The sequence below is a fragment of the Mustela putorius genome, unplaced genomic scaffold (assembly GCF_011764305.1).
Source record: "Mustela putorius furo isolate JIRA1106 unplaced genomic scaffold, ASM1176430v1.1 tig00003845_pilon_pilon_pilon, whole genome shotgun sequence".
In the NCBI taxonomy this organism is placed as follows: Eukaryota; Metazoa; Chordata; class Mammalia; order Carnivora; family Mustelidae; genus Mustela; species Mustela putorius.
This window is the reverse complement of record NW_025421998.1, coordinates 70,571,426-70,581,783: the sequence shown is the minus strand read 5'-3', so window position 1 is coordinate 70,581,783 and position 10,358 is coordinate 70,571,426. Positions and strand designations below refer to the sequence as shown.

Genomic DNA, 10,358 nt, shown 5'->3' with positions numbered 1-10,358 from the left:
TTCTACTTTTAAAATAAAGAATTTTCCCTTGAAGAGAAAATCTGCCAACCTCCTTGAATAAAATAACATCCAGAAAGTAAGATTATTTTGTGATAATTTTTATGAAGAATTTTAATTCTAATAATACTATTTATGGACTTCTTCAGACAAGTAGCCATTGGCATAATGGACTCACAGAATAGATTTATAAACAATCATAATATTATAGGCAAGAGTAAAGAAACTTTATTTGTTGCTCTCCAGCTCACCATTTCATAGAGAGATAAATCATTCCATGACACAATGACTGATGTTATACCATAAAGCTCTCCACCTGGACCATCTATATGATTTAGAAAAAAAAAAAACAGATTTAAAACTAAAAATATCTGAGTAGTTTGAAGCAGCGGGGGAGGGTGGGAAGTTGGGGGAACCAGGTGGTGGGTATTAGAGAGGGCACGGATTGCATGGAGCACTGGGTGTGGTGCAAAAACAAGGAATACTGTTATGCTGAAAATAAAAAAATAAAATAAACAATGACTCTTGGAACAATAAAAAAAATAAAATTTAATTAAAAAAAAAAAAGAAGAGCATCCAACTCTTGATCTCAGGGTCATGAGTTTAAGCCCCATGATAAGTATAGAGATTATTTAAATAAATAAACTTAAAAAAAAAAACTAAAAGTGACCAATCACAATATGTCAACTGAAAGTTCATAACAAATATCTTCATAAAATGTTCAGATACTCATTCAAGTTTCCAAGCTCAGTTTAAAGTCACCACCTCCTAACTATTCCTTACTATAAAAATTCCAGCCCTTTATTCTATCATGTATAAATTGACTCTAGAAAAAAGGCATTATCAAATGAACAAATTGAGATATCTAAAGAAGAAATTCAGGGTCTGAAAAATGAGTGATTTACTCAGAAAATTTCCAGATGTAAATTTTATAAATTTCCAGATTCAAGGAAAATCAAGCTAAGACCAATTGGGGCATAATTCATTCTCTTATGTTATTTGCATTTTCTATCTGTAATTTTTAATTTTATGCTGTTTCTATATGCTGTTTCCAGTTACTAGCTCTTAATCATAATGAACACCTGGTCTATACAGAGGAATTAATATTTCCTTATGAACTGCATATACTAAATTGTTAATAACTTCTCTATACTTTGACAGTGACTAGTTTAAGTTTCTGACCTGTAAGCAAAGATTTTCAAAAGCTTCTTTTCATTCTCTTCTCTTTCTTTTTGAGTTCTATACATTATATGGACTTCAGTAGTTTTATGATAGTTGAGATTTGCTAACACATCACAATCTATATTCTCTGACATGTCATATCTGTACCTATCAGTAAGTGTGCTTCTCAGCCTGAGTTAGACATACTTCAATAAAAAAAAAACTTCTGCATACATATTTATTTAAACTAAGTCAAAATCAATTGACAAATTAGGTAAATAATGGTCCTCACTCATTCACCAAACTAGGGCCTAGAGAAGAATATACAAACACCAACAACTCCTCAATGACTCACCATGGTTAGGTTTCCTAAGCAACACTAGAGCACCTTATTTCAAAGAAAATTAAAATGGTGTTTGATCCTGTGGACATTTTCCATATAAAAGCATATAGGTTTTTACATCAACCATACTTTAATTACAAATTTTTTAGGGCCACCTAGGTGGCTCACTTGGTTAAGTGTCTGACCCTTGATTTCAGCTCAGGTCATGATCTCAGGGCTGCAAGATGGATCCACGCCCAGCATGGATCATACCCAAGATTCTCTCTGCCCCTTTCCCTTTGGTCCTCTTCCCCTTTCTCTCTCTCTCTTTCACTTTCTATTTTCTATCCCACTCTCTCTCTTCCCCCACCCCATAAAAAAATTTTTTTAAGCACATGAGCAATGATTAATAGTACAGACTCTGTGAGATTTCCTAGGTCCATATTCTGACTCTACCACTCACTACTTACATAACCTTGGATAAATTACTTAGCAATGTCTCAATTTCCATATCTGTAACAGGATATAAAATACTATCTGCTTCAGAGAATTATTTTAAGGAGCAAAATATTTTAAGAAGTTAGGTAGGCCATTTGTACAAACTCACAGAATTAGTAAGTGGAGAGATAAATCTGGGGCCCGTCAATGGCATCTCCAAAGACAATGTTCTTAATCAGTCCAATACCATAGTGAATAAAGTGCTAAATAAAGAGATAACCTTACAACTTTTCAAAACTATAAATTTGTCTCATCCAAGAATTCTTAACCTACTCCTGGACGCCTAGCTGTGTAGGTAAAATTTGAATCTGCCAGGATCTGTGGAGGGGTTATTTTCCTGGACACCACAGACGTGTGTATAATTGAATCCACAGATTACAGAGGCTCATGGGTAGAAGTGAGGGCCACATCTGTAATGGGCTCTAGATGGTGCCTGAAACCATGTCAACAGTGACAACTGCAGCTTGCCCAAATACCTCTGAAAGATGCTGGTATCAGTTTAGCCTCAGCAGGTATTTTTTCCTGCAGTGGCTGCACAGCTCTTGAAAGTACAGCCTCTCCCATCCTGTTAGCCTAATGATTAGTTAGCTCTAATGTAATGATCCCAGTGATAAATGTCCTATTATAGATGGGAAATACTGACCTGCTCTGGGTTGGTCTTTTTAAATTGTGAAGCTCCAATAAAATGTCTCTATTCACCTGGCTTGGCTCAATTACTAATGAGAAACGCTGGATTTTTATGAATTCCCTGACACACACACTGCAAAACCCCAATGTCAGCCCATTGTGCTTCTTCTGATGAATACCAGAAGTGTCTTAATTCAGGGCCTACCAATGACTCACTTCTAATCTTTATCAGCAGAACCATTTTTCCATTCTTCTCTGAAACCATTTCTTGGTAACAACTGGCTTGGTAAATTTTGCCCTCTACCACTCAGATAAGTGACTAAAATAATGTTCTTTGTCTCTGAATATTATTGGCTATCTGTGGTATCTATTTTAGTGAAGGGTGGTATAGGCTTAGCTTCTCTTGAACTGAAAAACTAAATTCTGGATTTTATAACCCTAGATACTTAATGCTAAAGGGGAACTATATAGAAGCCTGCAGGAGCATTCAGACAGCTTGAGGGAGAAAATGGAATATGGTAATGCTTCAGAAGAATTGTGGTTCATGTGGCTTCCAAATATATTCACAAGGAGAACTTCTTGCTGGCAGATGCTGGGCACAGAAGAAGCTGTTCATCTCTCTAGCACTGCTAAGGAAATGATGGTCTCTTCTATAAAAGGGACTGCATACATACAATATGGCAGTTATTGTCCTGGTCTATGACCTAGACAAAATATCTACATCTGAATTATAGCTAGATAATAATAGTTCATTAGGATGGTTTTTTGGCATATAAAAAAATCAAAAAGTTTGGGTCAAAGGAGTAGAAGAGATTATTATATGTATTGAATTCCAGAAATTAGTCCCTGCCTCTACATCATTTAATACTAGTAACCCCTGGGTCTACATTTCCAATTACAGTGTATCTCATAAACTAATGAAAACCATTTATAATGACCTTTGACTTATAAGTCAAACTTTAAAAAGAAACAATCATGTTTGTTTGTTTGTTTGTTTGTTTTTGTAAGCTATTTGACAAAATAAATAGCCCTTTCATCTGTGGAGTGCAAGCAAACAAGTTCTAAGTAAGGGTTACAAGAAGAATAATATTTGTCTTCTTCAGACAGGGAACCTTACTGAAGCCAAGTGAGTAAGGTAAAAATCTTAGTACCATGTTCAACCACTGTGTGAAGTGCCATCTCTCAAGCATAATATAAAAGAATTTCTATCTGTCCTACAAAACCTGCAATTAATCATCCCATAACAACCTATCAAAAGTAATACATTCCTCTTGAGTCCAGAGTCTCAATTATTATAATTCCCTTTCAGCAAAGCTTCTAATACTGCCTTTTACTTTGCTGCAGTTTATGGGGAAAGCAGTGCAGAGTTACAGATCAGCTACTGTAATTAGAAACAGAATTCAAAAGGCATTAAGAGCGCTTGTTTGTTGTTGGGTTTTGTTGAGGTTATCCAAGAGATCATTCAAGCCAAATGATTCACCTATATTAAGGCCCTCTTAACCATTTTTCTCTAAATTTCTTGGACTCAATATAATGAATTAATGATGTACCACCAGCTAGGTGGAGAATATGTTTTAAACATAAATATAACCCCCAATAAATATGAAATAGTTAAATAGAAAATGCCATCAAGGCAACAACTGGATGCTTTTTTATCACAACTACCACAGATTTAGAGTTTGGAGACTGTTTCTTGTTAGCCCTCAACCCAAAGCCTAGGGTGCCTAAAATGTGCCTGCATCCAACGTTTCCACAAGCATTTGCTATTTACTATGCAGAAGAACACATTCACAATGGAGAGAAACCACACCCTAAAGACTTCATATTTCAGGGATTTGATTAAAAGCAACCAGTAGCAAATTAGGGGCACCTGGGTGGCTCAGTAGGTTAAGTCTCTGCCTTCAGCTCAGGTCATGACCTCAGGGTCCTGGGATGGAGTCCTGCTTTCCCCCCGTCTCTGCCTGCCTCTCTACCTACTTGTGGTCTCTCTCTCTCTCTCTGTCAAATAAATAAATAAAATCATTTTTTTAAAAAAGTAGCAAATTAAATGGTTAATATTCAATGAAGGCTTACTATATGCCAGCTACTAATTCCAGGAACTAGATCATTTAATCCTCCTACTATATATAACAAGTAGATACTACTATACCCAATTTTATAGATAGGTAAGCTGAGTCTTATAAGGTTTAGAATTGTCATACAGCTAGTAAGCAGCAGAGGTAGAATTCTGATCAAGCAGTCTAACCCAGAAGCCCTAACTTTTAACCAGTAGCCAGAGATTTAGAAATACAATTAAAGGGGGAGTTGAGGAGTATTGATCTCTGGTCACTTTTTCAGTCATTTTAAAAATATTTCTTTAATCTTCTCACAACATATTTTGTAAAAGGAAACTGAGCCTCAGAGAGAGTAAATAAATACCCAAATCCACAAAGCTACCAAGGGAAAAAACTAATATTCCTTACACTATATCATACTAGCTCTCTGTAGCTTAAAGACTAAGATGAGTGGCAGATATAAAAGCAGAAATCTCATTTCAATCCACATATCAGTGTTGCTATAAGAAAATGACCAGTGGAACCTATCTGGTAGAGCTGCTAACAGGAAAAAGAAAAGAATATGTAAATAATACAAAACATAAAGCCAGTATATTTAAAGGAGGAGGATCTAAATTATGAAGACCCTGCAGTGTTAGAGTGTTTGTATATATGTTTGTGTGTGTATATACACATACACCCATGTGTGCAAACTCTTTGCTGTTCGGTTTTATTCCATTCTCAACTATACCCTTCATTTTGTTCATGAAATCTGGAGTGTTTCTCAGCTAGGGACAGTATCTACAACCAAAGAGTATTTAGCAATGTGTGAGGGCAGCTGTGAGGCCAGTCCTTGTGCCTGGGAGATCCTACTGGCATCTAGTGGGCATGGGCTAGGGATGCTAAACATCCTGAAGTATTGTGTCTGCACAATAAAGCACTTTCTCACCAAAAATGTCAATTTTGCTCATCCAATATTAAGAAGTATTTAAAGTGAACCTTTCCAATATTGTTAAGGAAAAAAACACGTGATCCAGGTAGACTTAATCTACTTTTGTTGTCAAAATCCTGATGCTTCAAGTGGATAGAGGAGCTAAGTAGGGACATTATAAACAGCTTCCTAAACAAAGTATGTTCTTGTTTTAGATGCTACTATATCTTATAGGTACATAAATGTAAATTCTTGTTAATAATACTATGGTTAAATATGTAAGACCAAATTTTGAATGAAGACTCAAAGTAAGCTCAGTCTAGATCATCAGGTATCTTCATACTTGGCCCAAAAGCCAATCCTACAAATAAGGTAGTTTCTACCATGAACACTATAAAGGTCAGTAAATATTAATCAAATTGTAGTCTTATATTAATGTTCACTGATTCACAAAATACCTTCTAAGTACCTATCATGCTAGACATTGTTCTAGTAGCTAGGAACTCAGTATGAATGAAACAGGAATATTTCTTGTCCTTTATGGAATTTTCAGTTTACTGTATTTGTTTACCCACTACACATATAAACAAATACATAAATAATATAATCTCAGTGATAGACTCTATGAAGAAAAAGTAAGGCAAGAAAGTGGATAGACTGTAACAGGAGAGATATCTTTTGTGAGGTTCTCAGGGAAGAACATGACATCTAAGCAGAACCTTGAGAAAACAGCCATTAAAATGTCCGTAGGAAAAGTATTACTGGCAGACACACCAAGAAGGGCAAATTCAATAGGAAACAACAAAATTCGCATGTTTAAGAAATAGCAAACAGGTGAATGTGATTAGAATCGAATAGGCATAGAAGAGTGATGGACTGGTATCAGAGAAGCAGAGAGGCCAGAATGTATAGAGTTTTGTGAGTTTAGATAAAGAGTCTGGACTTCAGCTTAATGTGTTGAAACTGGATAGTTTTAAGCAAAGGAATACGTGATTAATTTTTTTAATCACGAGGGTAATTAAGAAAAAGCTGAGAACTAGCATACCATACAGCTTGGATACTAGGCCTGGGATAAGGCGCACGAAAGCATATACAGCAATACATTTATTAAATTGTCTGAATGGGGTGAGTGCTAGTTAGAGAAAGCTAATCAACTTTATTTTAAAACTACTTGGGCCCAAAACACTTCTGCACAAACTTCTGACACTCTGTTTCAGATGATTCGGATCATTAATTGACATCTTACTATTTTAAAGAAAAAGCATTCTACCCTCCACAGACTCTTCAAACTTCAAACCACTATCTTCAATGTTGACACACTTAGAAACAAGCCTATAATAACACTAACTTTAAAGCAGTCTCTGCTGACTTTAGCTAACTGAAATAAACATAAAGGGGAAAATAAAATCCAAAAAATGTTCACACTAAAATACAAGATAATATTTTGTAATATATTTCAAATCTACTTGATTGGAAAGGCAGAAAACTAAAAGCTCAAAGCAAATGAGGCAAAGACAGACGTTTGTTAAAACAATCAAATTTAGAGAAGCAACGCTAACAATATAATGGTGTAGTTAGCCTCAGACTTCCAACACGCAAGAGACTTTGGTTTGGTTTATTTGGTACTTCTTTGTCTCATGTTGTTGGCACGTGTATTTATTCAAATAATTACGATTAGCCAACTTTACTGCTGGGTGCCTGTTAGGATACAAGAATGTAAACCTTTGCTGTCAGTCTAGAGAGATTAGTAACATTTATGAAAAAAGATAAGGTACGAGATATGGGCACTGAGCCGAGTGCATCTGCTCTGAGAGACTGACTGATTCTGACAGGGCGGTGACTTTATCCTTAACCTACATCACTAATAACTTACTATCTGAGGCTGCTAAATAAATTGTCGAATCAGTACAAGGGAGTACAGAAAGCTAGGTGTGACTAGAAGTTTCATTTAAGGACTGCACAGATATTGGAGTTCAGGGGTGCCTTTTAGAAAGGGTTGACTCACATAGGCAAATAATTCACTTATGACTTAAAAATAGTAATTTCTGGGACGCCTGGGTGGCTCAGTGGGTTAAGCAGCTGCCTTCGGCTCAGGTCATGATCCCAGCGTCCTGGGATCGAGTCCCACATCGGGCTCCTTGCTCGGCAGGGAGCCTGCTTCTCCCTCTGCCTCTGCCTGCCTCTCTGTCTGCTTGTGCTCACTCTCTCTCTCCCTCTGTCTCTGACAAATAAATAAATAAAATCTTTTTTTAAAAAAAAAAAAGTAGTAATTTCACATCTTTTCATAAATAGTTGGGGGCAACTAGTGTGGTATCATAAAGACATGATTGAGAAGAAATCACTAAGTGTACCATACAGACACTGCACTCTTGAGGTAATGGGGATTCCCCTAACTCCAGAACCCGAATAAAAAAGATCTTCCTATAAACCATTTTTCCTGAACTTTGTGTTTCCCTACAAATGGTCTTAATATTTTTTTTCAAAACCTTTAATTAAACGTGTTTTCCCCATTGCTTAAAGGGAATGAACAAAACGTCACAAGGCTCATTTGGAAGATGGTGACAGGGGATTCCCTGCTCCAGAACGTTGGAAGCCGCTAGTTTAAATCGGTCTGAAACGGATGGCTGTCCTCGGGTGGTATCTTCCGCGGCTGTGTCATTTCAGTCGAAAAAAAGACAGAACTATTTGTGTCGCTTAAAACCTTAAATAGGGTAAAAGCCACTTGCTGTCATTTCTTTATCTCATTTTTGAGAGAGCGTTTGTACAAATACACTAAACCACTTTACCGGTAAAATGTTGGCGCGAGGAAGCCTCTCAGGCTGGCTCCTCCTCGTCCCCCGCGCAGCCCGTCACTCTCTCAGCCAGTTACAGGGGAGCGCGCCGGCGCATCCCGTGAGTCGACCGCAGCGGGGATTGTGGGAAGTGTAGTTTGGAGACCCCGCCTTCTTCGCCATTCCTCTAATGGCTGCTTCCGGGAAGGTAATGTAGGAACTCGTCTCCAAAGGATACTTAAGATTGCTTCAGTGTATTTGTAGAACAGGGTTAATATTTGCACCTCGCCGCGACAAAGCAGGGATTCTTTTTAAAATCTTAATCTCAAGTCCTGGCACGAACTTGTCTCGGGGTTTGATTTATTTTTAGATTTTCCTGGGCGGGCGAACTGACCAACTTTAAATCTAGTTCCCCTGCTTGAACAAACTGTTTTCTGTAGTTATTAAGACATTCCTCTCTCTCCCCTACGACCTTTTCCCTCTGCACTGACTATGGCCGTCTCTTTAATAATAATAATAATGCTGATGATGGTGATGGTGAATAATTCTTAAATCCTACCCTCTTCTGATTAATAGGCTCTGTCACGTGAAGCCTCTTAGCCTCAGCGATCCGGAACTCCAGGAAGGAACGATTTCGAATCAGAGAGGATTATACGTAAATTTTTTTTTCTTTTTTTGGTAAGTTTTACTAATTCCCCACAACTTCACAGACTTACATGTTGGCGTGACTTTTGCTAGATTTGTCTGCATTTCCTGGATGGGAGAAATCCTAAGGAAATGTAATTTTTACTCACTGGGATATTTTAAATTTCCGAGTGTCTTGCAGGTTTTCTCTTTGTTCTTAATATGTTCTGTTCAGTTTGCTTAGTTGAGTCACACGGTGTCGGCATGAAAGAGTGTGGAAAAATTGCTGGAGTCAAGGAATTAACATGGAAAGAAGATGAGCCTCAAATGACCATCCTTAAATACCTTTTATAAACTTAACCTATTTTTTCTACCATAAAATGAGAATATGGGTCAGAAACTTAAATTTAAAAGGTGTGCGGATTGTTATTTATGTATTTATACTGTCATTTGAAAAGGTGGGAATTTTTAATGATTCCTTTTTGTTTCTTCGTTTGATTTCCAGAAACCTTCAGTCCTCGAGATCCAGATACCTGAAGATCCCAACATCATGACCTCAGTTTCAACACAGTTGCTCTTGGTCCTCATTTCACTGCTTTTGGTGCTGCCAGTTGTTGAAGCAGTAGAAGCTGGAGATGCAATCGCTCTCTTGCTAGGGGTGGCTCTCAGCATTACAGGCATTTGTGCTTGTTTGGGGGTATATGCACGAAAGAGGAATGGACAGATGTGACTTGTGATGGGCCTTCTGCATCGAACCTTGCCCGGAAAACCTTTGTGTTACTGAGGTTAAAAACTGAGCTTTAAAGTCTAAAAGTTCCCAAGAAACATGGTATTTTCACATTCTTGTCTCCCTGTAAATGGGAACAAATTAATATATGTTAAATGGGGGGGGGGACCTACAAAAAATAGTGCACTGAAAAAAAGCAGTCTATAATTCATATATGTTAGTTAAAGGGTCAAAGAAGTCAGATGATTGAAATTTACACATTATTTCATAGTTTCTCAGGATTCTTAAAGTGCATGAAGTAGGAACAAGGAAACCCTTGCCCAGAATCCTAGGAAATTGCCAGTTCCTCCATCATTGAGGAGTCTTTTTCATATTTTTATTAGATTTTTGTTTTGTTAATTCCCAACTTAATATTGTATTTAGAAATCAAATATAGTCAGAAATTAAAATTTTTATTTCTTTGGCGGAGAAGGTAATAAAAATGTATTCAGTGTATTTGATGTTAAAATTTAGAGAATATTTAATGTAAAAAAATACTTTATATTGACATTGAAATGGGGAAGAGATTTAATGTTACAAAAAAAACCTTTATATTAACTGAATAATATCTCCATGATGAGAAGTACTATATTAAATATAAACTGTTATGTTTTAAGTTAATGTGTGA

General features: G+C 36.7%; 1 long non-coding RNA gene across 1 annotated transcript; it reads left to right on the top strand.

The window, feature by feature from the left end:
* The first annotated feature begins 8,444 nt into the window (after positions 1–8,444).
* On the top strand, positions 8,445–9,854 carry SMIM30. Its single transcript, XR_198664.3, has 3 exons — positions 8,445–8,548; positions 8,917–9,018; positions 9,470–9,854. It is a non-coding gene; the product is annotated as a small integral membrane protein 30 (long non-coding RNA).
* The last annotated feature ends 504 nt before the right edge of the window (positions 9,855–10,358 follow it).